This window comes from Ranitomeya variabilis, chromosome 1 (genome assembly GCF_051348905.1).
Source record: "Ranitomeya variabilis isolate aRanVar5 chromosome 1, aRanVar5.hap1, whole genome shotgun sequence".
Classification (NCBI taxonomy): domain Eukaryota; kingdom Metazoa; phylum Chordata; class Amphibia; order Anura; family Dendrobatidae; genus Ranitomeya; species Ranitomeya variabilis.
The window spans coordinates 477,447,074-477,473,091 of NC_135232.1; the positions used below are offsets into that span (position 1 = coordinate 477,447,074).

General features: G+C 43.1%; 1 protein-coding gene across 3 annotated transcripts in view; it reads right to left on the minus strand.

The window, feature by feature from the left end:
* PTBP3 (polypyrimidine tract binding protein 3) overlaps positions 1 to 26,018 on the minus strand; it is a 161,525-nt gene that overhangs the window by 65,616 nt on the left and 69,891 nt on the right. The window contains exon 1 of one of the 3 annotated variants that reach the window (XM_077251122.1): positions 15,528 to 15,668. The exons of the other annotated variants lie outside the window; for them this stretch is intronic. The gene's annotated coding sequence lies outside the window, so the exon portion shown is untranslated. Of the gene's footprint in view, positions 1 to 15,527; positions 15,669 to 26,018 lie in introns of those variants that run through there. 3 annotated transcript variants of the gene reach the window in all.

A 26,018-nucleotide genomic window follows, 5' to 3' on the forward strand; every position in this document is an offset into this window, starting at 1 on the left:
CCGCTTCCCTGCACTGTGTAAGCGCCGGCCCTAAAGCAGAGCGGTGACGTCACCGCTGTGCTCTGCTTTATGGCCGGCCGGTGCTGACACAGTGCAGGGAAGCGGACGCCGGGGGACGCGACAGACATCAGAAGGTGAGAATGTAGTGTTTGGTTTTTTTTACATTTACAATGGTAACCAGGGTAAATATCGGGTTACTAAGCGCGGCCCTGTGCTTAGTAACCCGATGTTTACCATGGTTACCAGTGAAGACATCGCTGGATCGGTGTCACACACACCGATCCAGCGATGTCAGCGGGTGATCCAGCGACGAAATAAGGTGCTGGCCTTCTAGCTCCGACCAACGATATCACAGCAGGATCCTGATCGCTGCTGCGTGTCAAACACAACGATATCGCTATCCAGGACGCTGCAACGTCACGGATCGCTATCGTTGTTAAGTTGTTCAGTGTGAAGGTACCTTAAGATCAACAGCACATATTGCACAACAGATCTGAGGAGCCCAAGATTTTTCTTGATCACCAATCTTGCATCCAAAATAGAGCTCATAGGCTTTCACGATGAGAGCTGTCATAGTGCATCTTTGAGGCTTAAGCGTGCACGCTCCACAAATGTAACAGAAGGTATCACAACTGTTCCGACAAGACGTTTTAGCTATATCAGATCATACTGTATTAGTTTATATCTGCTTAGGTTTTAAATAACTTGCCGAATCTATGCAAGCAGCTTTTACAGCCTTTGCAGGCAGAGTCCAGACAGGTCTAGGTGTGTATAGTCTAACAATCTCACTGAAGTTTTGCAACTTCAATGAAATGCAAGGAATTCATGCCTTTGCTTGCTTATAAATTACATAACAGCACATATATTGTGGGCAATTCATGGACAGCATGAAAATATGAAGAAAAAATTGCTCAAAACAGAAGATTTCAGGAAAATGGTACTCGAGAGGAAAATTTCAAGGTGATGCTCGTGATCAGCAGCTCAAAAGTGTTCAGGAAGCAAAATCTCCTTTGTCCAGTGTTCTCAACCTTAGGAAACACCCCCCTTGGTATTACACGAAGCACTCTCCGGGAGAGGAGGGACAACTTAAGATTAGCTAACCAGAGAGGCGAGTGGGAGGTAATAGGTAGGTGACTATATTTAACCTCCCAGTCTGGTTAAAACAAGTCCCACCTTCTATTTTTGGGGTTATAACAACGAGTGTCAATATAACACATGGGTACTGCCCTTTTTAGGGTGGTATGATACTCCTTCCATTTCAATATGATCGCTTGCACAGTGCTTCTTGGGATGTTTAAAGTTTTGGAAATCATTTTGTATCCACATCCGGCTTAAAACTTCTCCACAACAGTATCATGGACCTGCCTGTTGTGTTCCTTGGTCTTCATGATGCTCTCTGTGCTTCAAACAGAACCCTGAGACTATCACAGAGCAGGTTCATTTATACAGAAACTTGATTACACACAGGTGGATTATATTTATCATCAGTAGGCATTTAGGAAAACATTGGATCATTCAGAGATCCACAATGAACTTCTGGAGTGAGTTTGCTGCACTGAAATTAAAGGGGCAGAATAAAATTGCATGTCTTACTTTTCAGTTTTTGCATTTCCCCAATAATTTAAACTAGCCAATAAATTTTGTTCAACTTCACAATTGTGTTCTACTTGTTGTTGATTCTTCACCAAAAATTTACATTTGGTATCTTTATGTTTAAAGCGTGATATGTGGGAAAAGGTTGAAAAGTTCTAGGTGGCCGAATACTTTTGCAAGGCACTGTGTATTATATTATATGTATATATTATATACATTACATACACACAAATGTATATTTTCCGTGGGGCTGCCTAGACATACAATATGCAATGTACTTTTTGTCCCACTCTTCTATACAGATCTTCTCCAGATCTTTCAGGTTTTCAGGGCTGTCGCTGGGAAACAATGAGTTTCAGGTCCCTCCAAAGATTTTCTATTGGGTTCAGGTTTGAGGACTAGATAGGCCACTCCAGGACCTTGAAATGCTTCTTGCGAAGCCACTCCTCAGTTGCCCTGGCTGTGTGTTTCAGGTCATTGTCATGCTGGAAGACCTGACCACGAACCATCTTCAATGCTCTTACTGAGCGAAGGAGGTTGTTGGCTAAAATCTCACGATACATGACCCCATCCATCCTCCATTCAAAGCAATGCAGCTGTACTGTCCCTTTTTCAGAAAAGCACCTCCAGAGTATGATGTTTCCCCCACCCCACAATGCTTCATGGTTGGTATGGTATTTTTAGGGTTATACTCATCTTTCTTCTTCCACACTGCAAGTGGAGTTGATACCAAAAAGTTCTATTTTGGTCTCATCTGACCACATGACCAGTAGGAGTCATGCCCCGAGATCGGCAACATTCTACTGAGGCGCGTAGCCGGTGGCCGGAACACCGAGGAAGTATTGGGCTCCACGCATTACTTCAAACCAATGGCAGGGCAGTTAATTATAGGTTGGCTGCCTCACCTAAATCACCTAATGAAGACAATGGAGGCAATTGTGGGAGAGGGGCGTCTCTAGGGTCCCTATAAAATAACTCCAGGCCTACCCCGTCATACGGGTGCGTCCTAGCCATATCATCTGGGGGACGGAGAGAAAGAACAGAAACATACACGACAGTTGTGAGGACTATCCCGTGGTGCTCAGCAGGGAAGTACTACAACACCCAGGCGCTAGTAGGTAGGCACTGATTTCCACCTGCAAAGGGAACTCTGGATGTGCCTTCGGACCGGCCGGTCTCAGCCAACCCTGTTAGCAGTGCTCTGGATTGCGGATCCCGAAGCCTTCAGTAAAGAGGTAAAGAGACTGCAACCCTGTGTCCTCGTTATTTACTGCGACCTACACCGCCACCTACACCTTTTATTGGGCGCCCCTTAGCAGGACCACGGACCGGGTCAGGCCACCGTGACATCCTCAGAACAGAGAGACCCGGATCCGAGTACCCCGCCGTCCTGCGTCTGGGGGCCGCTCCACATAGAAGCCATTTGTTCTTTATTGACCGTCTTCAAGGTGAGGCTTAATTAAAAACTATGGTTTTTGCGCATGAATAAGGCCTTAATGTCTAATTATATAAATTTTAAACAGGGCGGTCTCTAGCTAGGCCATTAGGGTGCCAACAAGTTTACACAGGTTTTTTTCAGACTTGATGCAGGTTAGTCAGGATATTTTGGAAATCATACCAGCCCTTTAAATTAATTCAGACCCCGGAGCGGACACTGGCTTGTAAACGCTTACTGCTGTACATCAAGCACTTGATACTCAGCATTATCATAGATTATATATTTAAATAACATAAAATGATATATATTTAGTAATATTAAAATGTATATGTATATGTATCCCCTTCCTGACATTCGCCGTACATGTATAGTGGAGGTCAGGGGCAGGCTCAGTAGCTGACCATGAAGATTGCTATATAGCAGGCACAACGATGGGAAATAACTAAGTTGGAGTCAGGGTCTCTTTTTGAGCAATGTATCACTTAGTTTTCTGGGTGCAGCACTTGTTGTGACACAATCAGAGTTCATAGAAGAATCATGCAGCAGAGCTCAGGAAGCTGCCCCCCTGTCCCCACCAGGCTCTCTATGTATATTGTCAATTGACAGCGAGCTGCTTATCAGAGGATGGGGTGGAGTCGGACGAGTTTGCCCTGACTAGCTACCTCGTGCTATGATAATGTCCTAGTGATAAAATCTTCATTGTAAATAAGCGACACACAGCCAGATATGAAACATTGCTGAACTCAGTGTTTTAAACCCTACCTCTCGCTGTCCTCAGATTACATAACAAAAACCTGCTGACAGATTCCCTTTAAATGCTGCTGTCACAGATGAGCAGCTGAATTTAAGTGGAGAGACTACAACAGAGCCTCCTTTTGAGCTATTGTGTGGTGGTTGCTGATGGGTTGTCATCGCAGCCAGGGGCCTACTGAAAGACAATGTCAACTGTTGGACTGGCCTAGCAGAGCACCGGAGCATTTTTCGGTGGGCCACCCCCTTTCTTCTGTATGTTTGGAGAAGACATCACCTGAAGTCTGAAGCACAATAATAATAATCATTTAAGGTAGTACTGGCATCAACATTGAGGCCTGCACTACTACAGTAATAAAACTCCCTGTGCAACCTTAACGTCTCCTTCCATTCTTCCCCCTCGCACACAAACTGCAGCTATACTGAGTAAAGACTATTTACCTACACTCAGTACTCAGCTGTTAGGTAAGGTTTTCTGTGTGTATATTTATAAGGTATATATGCTTATTGTGTATATGTAGAGAGATAAAAAAGAAATAGGCACTTCTTGTGCAACACGCAAGGGTGAGTTGGAGGGTTGGTGCCGCACAACTATATTAAGAGTGATGTACGGTATATTCCAATTGTGGCTGCTGCTCCGGCAGTTGTACTCACACCAAATGGAGAGAGGACATAACAAGTGCAGGAATCCCGGGCTCTGCCCCTAACCGAGGTTAATCCAGGCATCCCGGAGGAAGGAGTAGGTTCTACTCTGAAACACATTGCCGTAAACTGGAAGTTTTTTCTCTTATACTTAATACCTGAACTAACCTCTATTAGCAGCAGCGCCCGGGATCTACCACATTCCGCTTTCCTTCTATTGTGTATATGGGTACACTGTGTGTGAGCATTTATACTTTTACTAGATGGTGGTCCGATTCTAACGCATCGGGTATTCTAGAATATGCATGTCCACGTAGTATATTGCCAAGTGACGTAGTATATTGCCCAGTGACGTCTTATGTTAATGTATAAATATATGAGGGGACAGTACAAAGACCTTTCTGATGATCTTTTTAATCATAGGTCTGAGACAGGGACAAGGAGGCATCCTCTACGTCTGGAGGAAAGAAGGTTTAAGCATAATAACAGACGCGGATTCTTTACTGTAAGAGCAGTGAGACTATGGAACTCTCTGCCGTATGATGTTGTAATGAGTGATTCATTGCTTAAATTTAAGAGGGGAGTGGATGCCTTTCTGGAAAAGTAGAATGTTACTTATATATATTAGATTCCTTGATAAGGCGTTGATCCAGGGAACTAGTCTGATTACCGTATGTGGGGTCGGGAAGGAATTTTTTTCCCCATGGTGGAGCTTACTCTTACCACATGGGGTTTTTTTTGCCTTCCCCTGGATCAACATGTTAGGGCATGTTAGGCTATGGGTTGAACTAGATGGACTTAAAGTCTTCCTTCAACCTTAATAACTATGTAACTATGTAACTATGTAGTATATTGCCCAGTGACGTAGTATATTGCCCAGTGACGTAGTATACAGCACAGAGCCATGTAGTATATTGGCCAGTTACGTAGTATACAGCACAGAGCCACGTGGTATATTGCACAGCGACATAGTATACAGCACAGAGCCACGTAGTATATTGCCCAGTGACGTAGTATATTGCCCAGTGTCGTAGTATATTGCTCAGCCACGTAGTACATTGCCCAGTGACGTAGTATATTGCCCAGTGACGTAGTATACAGCACAGAGCCACGTAGTATATTGCCCAGTGACGTAGTATACAGCACAGAGCCACGTAGTATATTGCCCAGTGATGTAGTATACAGCACAGAGCCACGTAGTATATAGCACAGAGCCACGTAGTATATTGCCCAGCCACGTAGTATATTGCCCAGCCACGTATGTCACAGGTTAAAAAATAAAAAATAAACATATACTCACCTTCCGAGGGGCCCCTTGTAGTTCTGTCGCCTGTGTTCGGTTCAGGCGGCAGCTTCCGGTCCGAGGGTGTGATGACGTCGCGGTCACATGACCGTGACGTCATGGCAGGTCCTTCTCGCGCAGGCGCGCAGGGCCTGCAATGACGTCGCGGTCACATGACTGTGACTTCACGGCAGGTCCTTCTCGCGCAGGCGCCCCGGGCCTGTGATGACGTCGCAGTCACATGACCGTGACGTCATGGCAGGTCCTTGTCGCACACCAACCTTAGCACCGGAACCTGCCGCTTGCATGGACCGATCACCGGAGCGTCGGACAGGCGGCGGAAGATGAGTATATAATGATTTGTTATTTTTTTAAATTATTTTTAACATTAGTGTTTTTACTATTGAGGCTGCATAGGCAGCCTCAATAGTAAAAACTTGGACACACAGGGTTAATAGTGGCCGTAACGGAGTGAGTTACCCGCGGCATAACGCGGTCCGTTACCTCTGGCATTAACCCTGTGTGAGCCGTGACTGCGGGGAGTATGAAGCGGGCGCCGGGCAGTGACTGCAGGGGAGTAGGGAGGGACTAATTGGACTGTGCCCGTCACTGATTGGTCGTGGCAGCCATGACAGGCAGCTGGCGAGACCAATCAGCGAATGAATATCCGTGACAGAAGTTGCCGACAGAAAGACGGAAGTACCCCTTAGACAATTGTATATATAGATACTTATACATAATGTGTGTATAGCTATAAGTGTGAGTGAGGAGGGCCCTCATTCAGTAACGTGTTATATAGGTGGTGGGGGCTGGAGCCCTCAATCATTTATGGGTGACTGGGGGTCCCATCCCACAACACCGGTACATCCTTGCTGAATGAGGGCCCCCACACTCACACTGACAGCTATGCACACATTGTCCAAGAGTATAAACATTCACACTCCATGCATATGCTTTTTCACCTGTTTTTTTTCCCCCGGAAACATATCCAACTTTGATCTGTGTTGCCAATAACAGCACTTATTACATGCAGATTTTGTTGCGCATTTACTCTATGCAATGCAAAGGGTTAAATCGACAGTGAAAATTGTCACTAGGAATTGATGCAAAGTGGAATTTCCACATTGCACTGTAAATACTTGAAAGTGTGTATGCGAAGTAAATCTAGTGCTCGTGTTGTACCTGCTTGTAAACGCTGATTCTATGTGCACTTCAACATGAGACCAAGGTATACTAGGTGAGAATCACAGCCGGTTATTAATTACATGATGTAAAAATGGTGTAAATTATTACCATGTCCATATCCATTATTTAAGACCAAACCTTATCTGCTGACACACAGCGGTCACTAACTGCTCTTGCCAGCGATTCTGCTGCTTCCACTGGCATCACGTCGAAAGGGCAGCTCTTTCTCATCTGCTCTGCAGACATCATGTTGATTGACAGCCGGCTCCCCACTGCCTCACTGCGGTCAGTCAGTTGTCATTCAGCGTCACATGAAACAGCTCCTTTGCTGACGTGGAACAGCCGAATAGACAGCATGAGCGGTCAGTGACAGCTCTGTCCCAGCGATTGATAGAACAGACAGGTGGTTAGCAATAATAATAATAATAATCTTTATTTTTATATAGCGCTAACATATTCCACAGCGCTTTACAGACATTATCATTTCTGTCCCCATTGGGTCTCACAATCTAAATTCCCTATCAGTATGTCTTTGGAATGTGGGAGGAAACCGGAGTGCCACTACCTCCCTTTTTTAGTCTCATAGTAAAAATGTAAATCCTAGATAACCTCTTTAACTGCTCAAATACATTGAAAAGAGCCAGGTTACTCTCAGAATTGGACCATTCAATGAGTCAGGCCATCTCTGGGGTCCGGAGTTACTGCTGACTGGTGTTTTTAGGGTGTGAAGGGACCAATATCCACGGACCATCCGATCCTGATAGTATCAGTTTGCTGCTGTCATTTTTACCTTTTTTGGTTATGTAGAATGAAAGGAGCCCGTGTTAATTTTGCTTTCTATTTATTCATGCAGATTTGAACGGATCATTATACTGGGAACATTTATTTCTAAGTCTTTAGAATAGAAGTAGGTAATTTTTGCCTTCTTGAGCCCCTGGTTACATTTTCAAGCTACCACAGGATAATATGTTGACATACGAAACAATCTAATTTACTTATTTACTCATTTTTTATGTAGATCCACACATTTTCCTAACCAGTCAATGCAAAACCAACACCAGGACACTGATCCTCTTGGTATAGGAGGTCCTTAGATATTGGTTGCTTCCTAATCTAAAAATAATAGCTTGCAGTCACCTGGCACAAACTATCACATTGGATGGTCTGTTTCTGTGGGTAACGAACACCTTCAAAGATCACGTGGCGCATTAGGCAGTGAACTAATAGTGGGATCAGGGTCAATTTTTGAGGCAACAAAACAACGTTGGCATACACTAAACCCCAGTGATAATTTTAAAGGTGTATGTCAGATGGCTCCATTACTAATGCTATAATAAAGTGCTACAAAAAAAATACTGTATTTTTCAGATTATAATACGCAATTTTTCCCACAAAATTTTTGGGGAAGATTGAGCTGCGTTTTATAATCTGAATGAAGCTTACCATCTGACGTGGAGTAGGGTCGATGCTGCAGGAAGCTTCTATCGGTGGGGGCAGGAGTGGGGCGATGCTGCAGGTCTGAGATCTTGGCACCCGAGATCTCAAATGCGCATGTGCCGCCTCCGGCCGTAATTCCCCCCCGAGTCCACCGCAATGAAAAGCATGGAAAGTGTTGGGGCTCTGAACTTTCACAAGAAAATACTATTTTCCTCCTCAAAATTTGGGGCACCTCTTATAATCCACAAAATACTGTACTTTAATAACTGTCACTGACACATGGTAAGGTTTTAATACTAGAGGTTAGGACCATCCTGAATTTGGGTACATCTTGATGCTGGTGGGATGGCTTTTATGCTTTTTTTTTAATCAAAAATTGTGTTTACTAAATACCCTACATTATTTATATGCACTGTTGCTTTTACTCATTTACTTACAGCAGTGTATATATTTATTTTGCTTCTGTCTTGCCCCAAGAATGATGTTCTTTGGTGGGTCCTGTGATTTCCAATCCAACAGTGGTCACCCCCATCTTTGCATTTCTATAAAGCCCAGCCAGTGGCTTCATTATAGATGCAGTATATATTGAAATTTACAAATACCCCAATATATCAGTTTCTCGCCCACCGTGGAAACCTTCAAAAAAGAACATGAAGAATCACTTCTTCCGTCGAGCCTATAACCTGCAGCAATCCACACTCCACCATACTACAGCATGACCAGCTCTCCCCTCACCACTGTAACCATCCCTTGTAGACTGTGAGCCCTCGTGGGCAGGGTCCTCTCTCCTCCAGAAATCACTGGAGTACTAAATGGAGGAGGTCATGACTTTGGAAGGGGTGGACCTTTATAACTCCTGCAGCACTGTTTGCATAGCGGTGTAGATTTTAAGGAAGATTGATGTCGCTTTTAGAGGAAGGAGCACACTATGTCTGTGCCTGGTGTGTTACTGTGAGGAGGCTGGGGCTTATATAGAGGAGGTAACTCTGTCTCTCGCCCTCTTTCTCTCACCGGATTAACTTCAGGAAACATCGCCCACCCTCCCGCACTGTTATAAGTCTTAAAACGTTTTAATTATTGCTTGTATAATGATGAATGCCTTATTGTATTTGTTGAACTTGCCATTGTATATCTTGCACCAGGTCCAATTTTATCATGGCCATAAAGAGTTATCATTAGCAATAACCTCTAAGCCCAAGGGAAGGGCAGTCCTCTAGCCATGGTTCCCTAGAGGTTTCCTCCACAGAGGGTTTTTCCTGTCCTGAGAGCTGTAGGATGACTCTGTGAGTCAGAGGTTTGCCAAGTTTAGTCCCCTTAATGCTTTTGCATGGACTTCTACTTTATAAGTTTACAAAAGTGATTTATTTAAAAAGAAAAAAATGCTAAAAGTGTCAAATGTGACTTGGAATTTCTAACACGTCACAGCTTTGCGGTTTAGAAGGCAGATGGAAGTTGAGCACAAGTTAAGGTGGACTCATTTTAACTAATAGAGGATGTAAAACTCATGGTGGTGAACAGGCTCGGCTTTGGTGGCCATCCTCAAGGATGTTGTAAGGGTAACGTCAATCTGGGGCAGGCACAGTGGTTAAGCACAGGATTGAGGATAATGGGGTCATTGGTGCCCTGAAAGTTTACTGGCTATGCTTGAGTAGCAAGCCAGTGCGTGCCACCCCTTTATGGCTGTCTGCCCTGGTGCTATATGTCAAACAGCTGGGGATATCACAGTACTTGTGAATCCCAGTGTACTAGCACTTCATCTGACTCCTACTGGGATTGTTTTAATACTGTAATTTAAATAAAGCTGTGGCTGTTTTGACAGCCAAAATAATGTGTTTTGTGTATTTATTCCAATGCCTAGGTCTACTGTAGTTATAGTTGTTTTAAGATGGAGTGGGGTCCGTCCCATATCTAAAAGTCATGGACCAGTGAGTAGTATTGTTCATGATTACTGTATTTTTCTTTTATTATGTATACCCCTTTTCACACGTAAAGCGCCATGGAATAAATGGCGCTATAATAATAAATAATTATTGCTGTGAACACTGGTCTTGATAAATTGGGCTCTGTCTGTTGAGAAATATACTTTCAGCATGATAAGCTACTGCCGTCCATGCTACATGGAATTAGGATACTCCAATTCTACCCAAACCATGATCAATCAGACTACGCTACTTAAGTCTCCTGTTTCCTGCCTTCTCATGTTATCAGAGATCTAGCTAGCACACATGTCCAGACACGTGCCAGTGTTAGGATGTTACACACCCAGCAGTGCACATTACACAATACGGCTCCATCACTCCTGACGCCAGCCTGCATCAGAAAGTTGAGCATAGCACCAGGCTGCTTTACAGGCAGAGAAGCACCTCATGTGGACCAAAAAAAATCAAGGATTATGTGCCACAAACTCACAGTTAGCCCAATTTCTCCTTTATCTTAGAGGTCATAAAAAATGAACTAAAATGGGAATGTTGCATTAACAGCAGTTTATACCATCATATTATCCTATGCGAGTAGTTTCCAACCTCTCTTACTTTGAGAGTCACATTTAACTCAGAGATGGTCACAAGCCACATTCAGCCCAAACCCTTCCCCCCTACTGTAGTGACACTCAGAGCCCCCATTAATGGTATGACAACAGGGAAAGCTTCTCTACAGAAAGCACACTGACACCTTGTGCCCATAGAGGCAGAAAAAATACATCCTAGGGTTCCCACTTTACCAGCAGCATGGATGACAAGGGCCAATATAAGCCTAAGGGTCCATGTAAAACTGTGCTGTACATGTTTAAAAGTGCAAAGTATAGGAGAAGCTGTGGTATTGATTTTCTTAAGCCATACTGGAAAAAAATGGATAGCACACTGATCAGAAACACTGATGACACCGGTATCGTTTTTTACGGTAATGGCATTATACTTCGTCCCCCCGAGGCCAAAGCTTCCTTAGAGAAAACTCTTCCTACCCCTCTGAATTCTCATTTGTCTTGTTCCTTCCTGGCCAGTTTAACTTCACATGTTCATATTTGACTAATAGCTACGCTCTAAATAGACTATGCTCTAAATCCTTATTGTACTGAACCACTCATGATACTCATGTAGGCGTACGTGCAACACGGTCCAAGCACAAACTGCAATGCACTGACTGGCCGCAGGTCTCCTGACCCAAGCATGACAGCCTTTTAGAATTATATGACGCCGTACATGCTTCCGGTACATGTAGGATAAGTTTTATTGTTTTCATCATTCATAACCTATGCTGCTATGTACATGTCCGTGTTTTTACATGGGCCGTGTGTCCATGCAAAACACACAGACATGTTCATTTTTTTTATGGCAGCACAGATCACAAGGGCCAATACAAGTCTGCAATGTTAAACACATATGGATGCCACAGATTCAAAGTATAGGAGAAGTTTTGTAATTTATGTCTTTATCCAAACCGGAAAAACACTGATAACATGCGGATGGTAAAACCGGACACACTGATTGAAAACACTGATGACACTGGTACCACTTTATCATGTAGGTGTGTTATATGGACGTGTTGAGGAGGCCTAAGGAGCATGTCAATACTAACAGCAGATAAGGTTACATCTATATTTATTCCCATTTTTCCATTACAGATTGAGTTGGGCTAAAGTGAGTTGGGTTAAAGTTAGGGTTAGGGTTGGGCTAAAGCTAAGGTTAGGGATGGCTAAAACTAGGGTTAAGGTTCATCAAGGGTTAGGGTTGGGCTAGGGTTAGGGTTGGGGCTAGGGTTAGGGATGGGGCTAGGGTTATGGTTAGGCTAAAGTTTGGGTTGGGCTAAAGTTAGGGTTGTGGTTATGTTTGAGATTAAGGTTAGGGTTGGGATTAGGGTTAGAGGTGTGTTAGGGTTAGGTTTGTGGTTAGGGTTATGGTTAGGGATTAGGGTAAGGGGTGTGTTGGGATTAGGGTTGTGGTTAGGATTGGGATTAGGGTTAGGGGTGTGTTAGGGTTGGAGTTAGAATTGGGGGGTTCCACTGGTTCATCAGGGGGTCTCCAAACGCGACATGGCACCACCATTGATTCCAGCCAATTTTGCGTTCAAAAAGTCAAACGGTGCTACCTCCATTCTAAGCCCTGCCATGCACCCAAACAGTGGCTTTCCCCCACATACGGGGTATCGGCGTACTCAGGAGAAATTGCACAAGTTTTGTTGTCCATTTTCTTATGAAACCCTTGTGAAATTTAAAAAAATGGTTCCAAAGAAAATTTTTTGTGCAAAAAGGATAATGTTCATTTTTTTCTTCCACATTGCTTTAGTTCTCGTGAATCACCTGAAGGGTTAATAAACTTCTTGAATGTGGTTTTGCGCACCTTGAAGGGTGCAGCTTTTAGAATGGTGTCACTTTTGGGTATTTTCTGTTATATGGACCAAATGTGAGGCGGTCCCTAAAAAAATAGTTTTGTAAATTTTGTTGGAAAAATGAGAAATCGCTGGTCAAATTTTAACCCTTATATCATCCTAACAAAAAACAATTATGTTTCCAAAATTGTGCTGATGTAAAGTAAATATGTGGGAAATGTTATTTATTAACTATTTTGTGTGACACCACTCTCTGACTTAAAGGTACAAAAATTTAAAGTTTGAAAATTACAAAATGTGCTACATTTTTTTGATAAATAAGCGCAAGTTATATCATATAAATTTTACCAGTAACATGAAGTACAATATGTCATCAAAAAACATGCTCAGAATCAGCAGGATCCGTTGAAGCGTTCCAGAGCTATAACCTCATAAAGTGACAGTGGTCAGAATTGTAAAAATTGGCTTGGTCATTGGCTCTGTCACTAAGGGGTTAATTTTCATTGTGCTAAACATTTTTACTTACAAAAGTTCTTTGCACGGTTGTGCTTTCATGTTAACTTATTACTTTATAAAACAATATAAAGACTTTGATTTCTGGGGTGGTTTATATGTATTCAATTATTATATTTTATTAAATTACTCTGGCCTTTAAAATGATGATTAAGGACTTGAAACTGATCACCTATCTGTAGAATAGGTGATCACCATTGGCTCAGTGGGTATCTGACTCTTTGCCTCCTTGCCCATCAGCTATAAGAAGAGGCCACAGCCCTATGGAGAGAGCAGCATCTTCATCATTATCTATGAGACCCAGCTCTGTATGTAAAGTAGCAGCTTTGCCGAATCCAGCAACAAATAGCAATAAATAGGACTGAGCTGTAATACTGGACGCCGCTGTGACTACAAGTTATATAGTCGTGTTACACTCACCTCACTTCTTGTGACCTACAGATGCACAAAGAGTGTATTGCAGAAACCAGTAGAGTTTGTTGCCCATAAGACTAGCTTCATCTGAACAGGGCAGAAGTGACAAGAGTTTTAGAAACTATCTACATACTCTTATTCCTCCACTAAGGAAAAAAAAGTGTATGAATCTGTTATATATACGGTAGTTTAAAAAAAGTTAACTCAAATGATGTGTATTTATTAACCTCAGACTTTCTTACAAGGCAGAGTCATGTACGAATCTCAGTACCGAGTGCCTACCAGAAGGAAATTCAGCTAAAGAGAGGAGAGAGGAAATGACACAACAAAATATAATTTTTGCCTGTTGTAATCGAGTGTAGAGAGAAAATTTAAGAGAGGTGTAGATTTCCAAGAATATTGCAGGCTCTGTGGATAGGACATCTATTCAGGCGGATTCTGCATCGAAAACTGCCTGTAAAAGCTCAAAAGAAGAACACATGCAATTCCATAAAGATGCAACTCGTTGTTCATATGTTCAGTCTTTAAGCATCTTTTAACTGCGTCAGGTTTCTCCTGGACCATTCTCCAAGCATTTTTCTGCTCTGAAGATGCTTCATACTGTATATGAGAAGTCAATAGGAAGGTGGTAATGGTTTCTTCATTGTTCTCAATGGCGTTAAAAACCCTTTCAGAAAATGGAAGTAGAGCAAAAAAATGGAAAAAAATAAAAATAAAAGCAGTCAAAAAAGCCAAAAAAGTGCTCATACAAAAAACAAAACAAAAATCACACGCTTAAGGAAAAAGCCCGACTGAAAAAGATATAATGTGCACATACCCAAGTGGGTTTTTTAAAATGTGAATTCCAGAGCAATTTTGTTGTTTTGTAAACTTTAACTTTCAACTAATCAAATCAATTCACAAATGTTTACTAATCAATTTCCAAAAACTGTTATACGGTCCACTATATGGCGGACGTGTGGCCTAAAAAAAAAATCACACGCATTGTGTATGTATATATTACACACATCATATACACACATTATATATATATATATATATATATATATATATATATATATATATATATATATATATATACACACACACACAAACACACACACATATATTATTAGTACTAAAAATTTTACTAAAAAAAAATATACTGCAATAAAAAAAAAATCCAGAACACACCCCATCATCAAGGGTTATGCCATTTTATAGACAGCAACATCACAATTTACTAAGGGAAATTCTAAATAAATACTACAAAAAAAATAATAGGCTATCCTAGGAACATGGATAGTCATCTTGGTGACGCATACACGTAACAGGCTATCAAGGGACTCAGTCATGTTGGTGATGCATGCAACTAGGCCAATACATTGTTTCTTTTTGCTGCAGTTGTTAATTGTTCCACTTTATTGGCACACATATATATAAAAAATAACCAACGTAATCCATCCAGTGTAACATACACATACTAATATTTATCTTTAATAACCTTTTTATAGCCAACATATTCCGCAACCCTTCACTTCCTTCTACCGTTCAAAACATGGTGTTAACCCCTTTTCATGACATTTCACTGGGGGGCCTAATGACCTGTGCAAAATATATTCTAGAATCGCTCACTTTAATGCGCCTCTTACTAGAATTGCCAGTACACAGAGCAACAAATGAGTTGGAACGTAGCACACAGGGCAATCATGTCATACTTACCAAACAGGAAGCATATATTTATTTCATTTGTGAAGCAGTGTAATAACCTACGTGATTCAATACACAGCAAGAAGCGGCGGTACATTATGTGACGAAAGTAAAAAAAAAAAAGACATTCAACAGGTTTAAATACATCAACTAAAAAAAGTATCAGAAAGAAGAAGACGAAGAAGAGGAAGGCAGGGCTGCCCTTCGCCTGCTGTAAGGCAGTTGGGTGTATCACTGCCATGAAACTCCACGCTATAGTACCTTTTACAAGTTGCGTGTCCCTGGCAAGTCTTCAGACGAGGTGACACCACGGTCCAGCCGTGACCGAGGGTGGCGGAGATGACAAGCTGCCATGTAGGCCTCTAGCATGAGAAGCAGATTTCAGAAAGAGAGAAGAGAGAGAGAGAGCCGGAGGGAAGCAGGATAGAAAAGAGGAAGCAGTGGGAGCTGCACGCAGTAGATAAACAAATTACCCTCACACAAAAGAGGGCTGTCATTTCGGCAAACAGCACAGATGAATGAGAGCTGAGCGCAGGGAGGGAGGGGACTAGAATACCCAGCTCTCCTCAACAGGTGATCTATACAAGCACACCATGCCTGCTGCTTCTTCACCTTCTTTTTACTTACCGAATCATTTTTTTCCCATCACCTTTCGGTTACCCATTATAGAAAGTACATAAAAGCCATATTTACCAATCTGAGCGAGTACGCTTAAATGAGTATATCGCGTGTTAACAGGCTGACAAACTAAGCACTTGTAATATACAAAGAGGTCAATGATGTTGGGTGCAAAAAACCCAAACATTCTGTGTACACTAATCAATTAAGTTTTGATTGCTGGGGAATGAGATTTCTTAACCTAAGCATATATGTGGCTATACATAAGCTACCGTACCTACATTCACCAAAGGCGTGGACCAGGTGGAAGGAACAGCACCAGGTGGAAGGTCCTTCAGGTCATTCCCGGATTTGACAAGAAATTGATATTTTTATGTAAACTTACTTCTATTTTGTCAGGATCAAAGAAAAGATTTTGGACATCGGGGGGGCATAACCGGAGATGTTTAGCCATTTTACAATATGGTTTATTGCCTTCAACCCCAATAAAGTGTCCAGGTGTCTACCCCTTTTGCTAAAATTTGTTCTCCTAAACCTTACTAGGCCTACAAAACTAAAAAAGTTTGTTATAAAAAAAAGATTTCAAAATTCACTGATTCAGATTGTTTGTGGTCTTTAATAAAAACCAGTAGATGTATAGGAAAGAGAATAAGGGGAACCAGATAAGTAAGAAGCCAACATCAGCCTTGACTGTCTGGATACTGGGAGGTGGAAAGAGCAGCTGCTGGCTGTGACGGCCTATACTCCTCCTTCTGCTGCCCAGCTAGCATGCCGCCTATTGTCTAATGGATCAATAATTAAAGAGACCCTCTTCATCTTGTAATAAGATACCCCACGTTCTAACAAAAAGCCAAGCCACCTTGTCATTAAACTGCCCGAAAGCCACAGGCTTCATAAAGGAAACATTGAAGCAAAAGCAAAGCGACAAATTAACAAGACGTCCGGTAGAAGATAAAATAGAAATGTGTTACATGGTTGCACAACCATTCTTTTACACAATTTCTTTACAAACTACATAATCTGATAACTGAGCTTTATACATTCATTTGTTAGGTAACACAACATATGTTATATGTATAGTAAATCATAGATATATATATGATCCACAATTCCCATCGCAAACTTATATACCTGTATAAGGAGCTTTGAACATTTTCAGCATTGCTCATTACCATATAGGTTATAAAGAAATTTACATAGAAATGAAAAGTGCAAACCAGGAATACATTTGCCCAGGTCCAATGAATTACTTTGTCACCACAGAGGCAATAATTAATTCCCTGGCTACCCGTTATCGGTTGCTACAGCCATGTCTATGGCCTCTTAAACAATATACCCTGACTGCCGCAGCTGTAGATTTGCAACAGCTGGAGAGGCACTGATGGGTCACAACTGCTTATCTACTCTTACTACCCATGGAGTGGAACACAAGCCACACATTAGATCACAGCTTGTCATTAGGCCACAAACAAGCTAAAAAAAAGTCATACAATTTCAGATTTACAAGTATCCATAGACAATTACTTATAGAACAATGGTATATGCAAGATTTTGGCTTCAGATGAATAAAAAACTGCTTGTGTTTTCTACGTGTGCCTCTGAGGTACCTAGCAGTCAAGCCAACTGTTAGTGACACCCAGAGTATCCTCTTAAGGCCAGGGTCACACTTGCGAGTGCAAAGCGAGTTTCTCGCATTGCACTCGCAAGTGTGACCCCAGCCAGATGGGTTGTATCTATCAGAAAAAGGCGTCCTCGTGGCCTGAACGGAGAGATGCTTTCAAGAACGTCTCTCTCTTTAGAGGACCTGTTCTGTCCTGGACTACACATGTAAAGCCCCAAAGTTGGGGATTACATTCATGTTTTTATAATATGAACTGTACCTGAAATATGCCTTTAACTACACTGCTCAAAAAAATGGAACACGTAAACAACACAATGTAACTCCAAGTCAATCACACTTCTGTGAAATCAACCTGTCCAGTTATGAAACAACACAGATTGTGAATCAATTCTCCTGCTGTTGTGCAAATGGAACAGTCAACAGGTGGAAATTATAGGCAACTAGCAAGACAACCTCTATAAAGGAGTGGTTCTGCAGGGGGTGACCACAGACCATTTCTCTGTTCTCATCCCTTTGGCTGTTGTTTTGGTCAGTTTTGCATTTTGTCATTGCTATCATCCCTAGAGGTATTGTACAGTAGCATGAGATGGTGTCTACAATCCACAGAAGTTGCGCAGGTAGTGCAGCTCATCCAGGATGGCCCATCAATGAGAGCTGTGGCAAGAAGGGTAGCTGTGTCTGTCAGCACAGTGTCGAGAGCATGGAGAAGACACCATGAGACATGGAGGGGGCCATAGGAGGGCAACAACTAAGTGAAGGACCGCTACCTCCTCCTTTGTGCAAGGAGGAACAGGAGGAGACGTGCCAAAGCCCTGGAAAATGACCTCCAGCAGACCACTAACATCCATGTGTCTGCTCAAACTTTCAGAAACAGACACCATGAGGGTGGTATGAGGGCCCGACGTCCACAAGTGGGTGTTGTGCTTATAGCCCAACACTGTGCAGGACGCTTGGCATTTGCAGAGAACACCAAGATTTTCAGATTTGACATTGGTGCCCTGTGCTCTTCACAGATGAGAGCAGGTTCACACTGAGCAAATGTGACAGTCTGGAGATGCCATAGAGAACGTTATGCTGCCTACAACATCCTACAGCATGACCAATTTGGCAGTGGGTCAATAATGGTGTGGGGAGGCATTTCTCTGGGGGGCCGCAAAGCCCTCTATGTGCTAGCCAGAGATACTCTGACTGCCACTAGGTACCGGGTTGAGATCCCCAGACCCATTGTGAGACCATATACAGGAGAAGTGGGCCCCAGGTTCCATCTGATGTATTACAACAGACCTCCCAATCGTCCCGCTGTCACAGCCGGGATCTTACTTTTCCCGCACTGCACTGTGATCCATTACTTACAGACTGGTTGCTAAGAGACGTCTAGAAACGTTCTCTTCAGCTTTTGTACAACATCCAGATGGCTGCTCTGTGTGCTTAGGACCTGTGATGAGGTTACAGCAGGGGAGAAGTCAGAGGTCACATGATCAGGGGCCTCCGTGTATGCAGGAGTCTGCTGTGCTGGTTGTCATGGTGCTGGATGAGGGTAAGTTTATGTGTAGGGTCAGGAGGTGTTTACAGTGTGGATGTAGCAGAGCCGCATGTGTATGAGGTGTACGGATCAGAGCTGCATGTGTACGAGGTGTACCAAGCGGAGCCGCGTGTGTACGAGGTGTACCGAGCGGAGCCGCGTGTGTACGAGGTGTACCGAGCTGAGCCACATGTGTACGGAGTGGAGCCGTGTGTGTATGAGGTGTACAGAGTGGAGGCACGTGTGTACCAAGCGGAGCCGCGTGTATACGAGGTGTACGGAGCAGAGTCACATGTGTATGAGGTGTACGGAGCAGAGCTGTGTGTGTACGAGGTGTACAGAGTGGAGTTGTGCATGGAGCAGAGTAGCGTGTGCATAACTCCCAACCATGCCAGATCCATGCTGGACAGTCCTGATTTTGAGACTCTGTCCCGCTGTCCCGGCCGGGATCCTCCTTTTCCCGCATGGCCTCAGACCAAATATACCGCCGCTTTAAACTACTAGCGTGATAGCTAGCTGTGTTGGATCCGAGCAGATATTGCTCCTCACTCTGACACTGACTGGCACAGGAGACACGGAGAGGTCTTTATCAGTGGTGTACCAGAGCTGCAGTGACATGAGCAGTTAGCGGCATGGCATGGCTGTATGACATCATTCAGCGCCATGGGAGAGGAAGCTGCCAGCTGCTGTGAGGGAGCGCGTTGAGAGGTGTGTGTGTAGGTGTGTGTGGTGATGGAGAAGGCAATGATGGGGGTTGGGGAGAAGGCAATGATGGTGGTGGGGTAACTATATGTGGCCATTATACTGTACACAGCATCATATGAGGCCATTATACTGTACCCAGCATCATGTGGGGCCATTATACTGTACGCAACATCATGTGGGGCCATTATACTGTACGCAGCATCATGTGGGGCCATTATACAGTATGGAGCACTGTGTGGCCACTATACAGTATTGAGCATCATGTGTGGCCATTATACAGTATGGAGCATCATGTGGGCCCATTATACTGTATGGAGCATCATGTGGTGCATTATACAGTATGGAGCATCATGTGTGGCCATTATACAGTATTGAGCATCATGTGTGGCCATTAAAAAACATGGAGCACTTTGTTGCCATTATACAGCATTGAGCATCATGTGGAGCCATTATACTGTATGGAGCATCATGTGTGGCCATTATACAGTATTGAGCATCATGTGTGGCCATTATACAGTATGCAACATCATGTGGGGCCATTATACTGTACACAGCATCATGTGGGGCCATTATACAGTATTGAGCATCATGTGCGGCCATTATACAGTATGTACTGCTGTGAGGCCATTATACAGTATTGAGCATCATGTGGGGCCATTATACAGTATTGAGCATCATGTGGGGCCATTATACTGTATGGAGCATCATGTGTGGCCGTTATACAGTATTGAGCATCATGTGTGGCCATTATACAGTATGCAACATCATGTGGGGCCATTATACTGTACGCAGCATCATGTGGGGCCATTATACAGTATTGAGCATCATGTGGGGCCATTATACAGTATGTACCGCTGTGAGGCCATTATACAGTATGGGGCACTGTGTGGCCATATTTTTTGTTTATAATTATTGTTTATGAGACAGTGTGAACAGCAGTGCTAAATGGGTGTGGTTGGGGCATGGATATGGGTGTGACTAGATGTGAAACAGGTGTGGTCACAGACATGGCCTAAAATTTGTCCCTCTTTGCCTTCTTCAGAAGTTGGGAGGTATGATTGCAATGCTAAGCCTCATGTGGCTGAAGTGTGCCAGCAGTTCCTGCATGATGAAGGAATTTATGCTATAGAATAGCCTGCCCGTTCCCCAGAATAGTTAAATAGTTTAACCCCACCACTGAGCTGCTACTCAGGAAATAGTTCCATCCATGGAGTTTAGATCATAAAATGTATTAACCAAGGATGTAGGAGAGCAACTTTCTCCCTGTTCCAGTAGGCTGACAGAGTGGGACCATCTGAAGAAAATGTAGTGCAGTATTCCTGTTTCACCCCTGTAATAAGAGGAATGACCTAATTCACAGATGTACCCAACTCTGCTAGGATTCAGAGAAATCAAAAAGCAGATGGTGAGACTGATCACAAACCTACAGGTAATGACAAATAGAAGATATTGGGATCTGGAGGCCCACTAGGCTGTAGAAACTCAATATAGAGTGGAAGATATTCGGGAAAATAGGAGTTTAGTTTAGTGTTCCAGGTTAACCAGCAGCTCCTATGGATTGCCCTGTAACATACTCTAGTGCATTCCCATTTATTCCCAGTTTACCCATTTCTGCTGTCACTGGAACCTCTCTCAAGCAATTGTTTCTTTGATGATAAAACATAACCATCATGCCTTTCTCTGATGTTTTCAACTTGATGCCTTAAAAATAAAGTTTACTTCTGTTCAACACCATGTCTCCTGCTTTCTCCTGTTTCTTCCCTACAATCACTGTCATGGGGTATGCCACAAACAGTCCAGATGTGAGGGAACAGTAATTGCCGCAGCCACCTCCATGCGCACACCACTGCACCAGGCACAGCCACCACCGGTGACAGCAAAGATACGAAACACATGCCCTATGCACTGGGTTCCCTGCACATGGGACACAGTCAATCAATTTCATAGGGCCTATGATGGAGCTTTAAGGAAACTAAACACCTACTGCCAGATCTCCCACATAAGGGACCAGTTAACGGATTAGCCAAAATAAAATAGACTTAACCACTGTAGAAAGATGTATTGGTCATGATTAAAATAGTCTTTGTTTTATTTAACCATTTCCGAATTAAAATATCAGATATGTTGCCATTTCCACAGATCATGAATGGTCTAAAAAATTACTTTTAATAAAGTCTTAAAGGACTGTTTTTGGTTTTTGGTAATTAGCTTTATTTGTCATGACAAAATGGCTTTAGAGCCGGGATCCTGAACCTGTGGTCCATAAGCTGCATAGGGCCTCTGCTGACACTGGTTGTGGACCTCATCCTATTGGACAGAATCATTTGCCTGGGAGATCACCTGTGGTTCAGTATGAACATGGTTTCCTCCTGAATAGTTCCCTGCCTCTTCTTGCCACGCTCCTCAATTCATTTCTAATGGCTAGCTCTTGTATATGATCAGACTGTGTGTATATTAATGGTTCCTGACAAAGTTCTCTTACCTTTCTCCAACAGATGACAAAGTGGTTGGAAACTTATGAGCATATCTACAGTTACACTTAATGAGGACCTGTCCCCAGCACCAGGGAGTAGCAGGCAGTTTTTGCTCCAATTTTATTCCTTCTACTCTCCTGAGATTTGATTTTTTTCTAAATCCGCCACAAAGTTTCAAAGATATAGGCCTTTTTATTTAGTGCTAATTTTTATTGGCTCACAAGATTCTCTGGGGAGGTGTCTTTAGGCTGTTCCTCATTACTCACCCTGCGATCCACGTCCTCTTGGTAGAGCCCACAAAAATTAGAATGTATTTATTTTTTTTTAAAAGCAGAATACTCTGTGAAAAAGCCGAAATAAAAGAACAACAAAAGTTGTCAATTTTCGACCTAGTAAAAGGTCCTCTAAATGGGTCAGCATGTTTTTTTCATATAGATTTAGTGGTATGGCTATATAAGCATTTATCCCCCAATAAAAAGGGTACCTTTCTTTGTATAGATCCGCTGTGCCAGTCATACACTTCTATTCTAATTTTCATACAACGTTTGAACTAGATATCTCATGAGTCATGACTAGTACATTGGATCTATGCAAAGAAAATCATCATTTTTGGGGGGAGAACAAATGCTTATATAGCCATACCACTAACTCCATATGTAGAAATTGGATTACAAGTTCACTTTATAAAGACATGGCGCCTGCTACATTCGGAGAATATCTTAAAATGTGAATATAGTGCAGCGTCCCAGAGTCCTGGTCGTTGCAGTACTGTCGCTCCGCCACTAAGGGGGGCTATGGTACGTCTGATGGCACTAAAGGAGTTCACCTGACCAGGTATCACAGTCACACATTACACTTCACACTCTGGCCACCAGGGGGAGCAAAGGGTTCTATGTATTAGGCCACTCCTCACTTTCTGGTAAAACTGGGGGTTGGATAGGAAGTTAGAGAGAAGCTGACTGGGTTTTGCCCAGGTAACATCTAGTGAGAGAAGAGGTTGCTTGGGAAGATTCAGGGGGGTCAGTGTCAGGGGTGGGATCCCGGCAGAGGCCTAGCAAGAGACAGATCGTTATGGAGCCGTGCCTGCACTTCATTGCGGCGGCATCTTAAGAAAGGACAAGAAGCGAAGTATATTGTGGAGAAGTGAGAAACGAGATCACAGCACAAAGGCGATAGAACCAGTAGGAGTCGTGCCATAAGATCGTGGCAACATCCTACTGAGGCGCGTAGCCGGTGGCCGGAACGCCGAGGAAGTATTGGGCTCCACGCATTACTTTGAACCAACGGCAGGGCAGTTAATTATAGGTTGGCTGTCTCACCTAAATCACCTAAGAAGACATAGGAGGCAATTGTGTGAGAGGGGCGTCTCTAGGGTCCCAGAATAACTCCAGGCCTACCCCGTCATACGGGTGCGTCCTATCCATATCATCTGGGGGACGGAGAGAAAGAACAGAAACATACATGACAGTTGTGAGGACTATCCTGTGGTGCTCAGCAGGGAAGTACTACAACACCCAGGCGCTAGTAGGTAGGCACTGATTTCCACCTGCAAAGGGAACTCTGGATGTGCCTTCGGACCGGCCGGTCTCAGCCAGCCCTGTTAACAGTGCTCTGGATTGCGGATGCCGAAGCCTTCAGTAAAGAGGTAAAGAGACTGCAACCCTGTGTCCTCGTTATTTACTGCGACCTACACCACCACCTACACCTTTTATTGGGCGCCCCTTAGCAGGACCACGGACCGGGTCAGGCCACCATGACATCCTCAGAACCGAGAGACCCGATATCGAGTACCCCCCTGTCCTGCATTTGGGGGCCGCTCCAGTAGCATGATATGAGGGCTGAAAACCTGATTCCAGCAATGTGTAACATACTCGGCTTCTTTTGAGAAAATCACTGTTGTAGCTGCTATATATCTACTAGTTCTCTGAGTGCTGAATTCTGTATATCCCCCACTCTCACCACTGATCTACAGCTTTCTGTGTATACTGTGCATAGGCAGAAAGCTGCCCATCTGTGGTGGTGAGGGGGTTATACAGAGCTCATGAATAGGGAGGACTACATGTCAGTGGGTTTATCAGTCCTCAAGTGAGAAATAAAAACGTAAAATATTAAAACTACAGCAAGCAGCCCAGTAAGTGACATTGCTAGAATCAGGGTATCTGTCTATATATTATGTTGCTCTCAGATTACATGTCAAAACCTGGTGATAGATCGTCTTTAAAGAAAGAATACAGCAAATAAGTGTGTACACATATGTCAGTTTGTGTATGTGTGGGATTTAAAGTGTGTCTTTATGTATATAAAGCAAATGTATTCATCTTATTGATGTGCTTGTGTGAATGTATGTGTGCAGTGTGCATACTCATTACAGAAGCACTCCCATGAGGATTTTTTTAAATAAATCTGTATATGTGCATGTAATATATTAGGTGTGTGTTAATATACTCACCTACCGCTGACATCTACGGTATTCAGCGCTGTTCTGCTCCTCTTCTGAGTGAGGTCACCACTCTTCAGACTATCTGGCTCACTTTATGCGGGAGCCGTAAGTCTTTTTTCACAATGTAAGTCTATGGAGCCTTGTTCTGACGCTACGTTTTAAAGCCACTTCTGGGTTATGCAGAGCACAGCATTACTTGGAGAGTCAGATCAGTGAGATCACTAAGAAGAGGAGCAGAACAGCACTAGATCCTGGAGAAGTCAGTGGTAGGGGAGTATATTAACACACATTGCATGCACACTGCATATAGTGGGAGAAAAAAGCACTGCAAAGGAGGGCTACTTTAATAAAAATAAAAAAAACACGTGCAGCCTTATAGACCAGCAGTAAATCAGTATGAATGAGGAGGGGTCACATTCTCTCAGAAATACTTCTATGGGCTGATTTTTCCCTATAAAAAACACGTTTTATGAAAAAAGCAGTTTAATTTTATTGTGGCACCTTGAAATAGCACAATGTTTCAATGCGGCCCTTGACCCAAAACAAAGGTTGGACATCCGTGCATTAGTGCAAATCTAAGGAGGCCTTCTGTAGTAACGCTCTGATATCCTAGGTTCTAGGAGAAGTTATACCTCCTCAGCAAAGTCTGACATGAGTCAGTGATGCTATGACGCCATTAGTAATTCATGGTCACACCTCAAATACATTGTTCACAAACATACAATTGCCTTAGGGATTTTAGTAAGCTTGGAGAACAAACATAAATATGTCAAGACAGTGTATGTACCTGCTACACATGAAATACAGTAATCACATGCAATAAGCTTGCATGTCCAGCCCACAAATATTAAAAGGGAACCTGTCTGATTCATTTTGCCCAAATCATGGGCAGCATCATTACAACCAGGCGTACTTTTCTCTGAAATGCTCCTGTATTTTCAGAGAGGATACAGATCTGGTTGAGGACCACGAGTTGAAAGTCACTAGCACTGTGCCACCCCTGGCTGAATTCGCCTTACGTTTCTCTAGTTGATTGACAGATCTCTCAATGTGTGTACATGGGGAGACACCTGTCAAACATCTGGAGCAATGCTGGGAAAACTTGACTTGGGACACAATAGGGGACACAATAGATTTTCCCTGAAACCCCGGAAGGGGCAATCATGCAACCAGGCTCTGATTTAGGCTGCCCTTTACAACCCCTTTACAGTTGTCAGTATCCCTGTAAAGGGGTTGTCTAGTACTTTACATTGATAGCCTATCGTTGAGATAGGTCATCAATATCATTGGAGTGGAAGTGTGACACCTGGCATCCCCACTGATTAGCTGTTCTTAGTGCTGTTGTGGAGCAGAACAGCTTAGCTCAGTCACT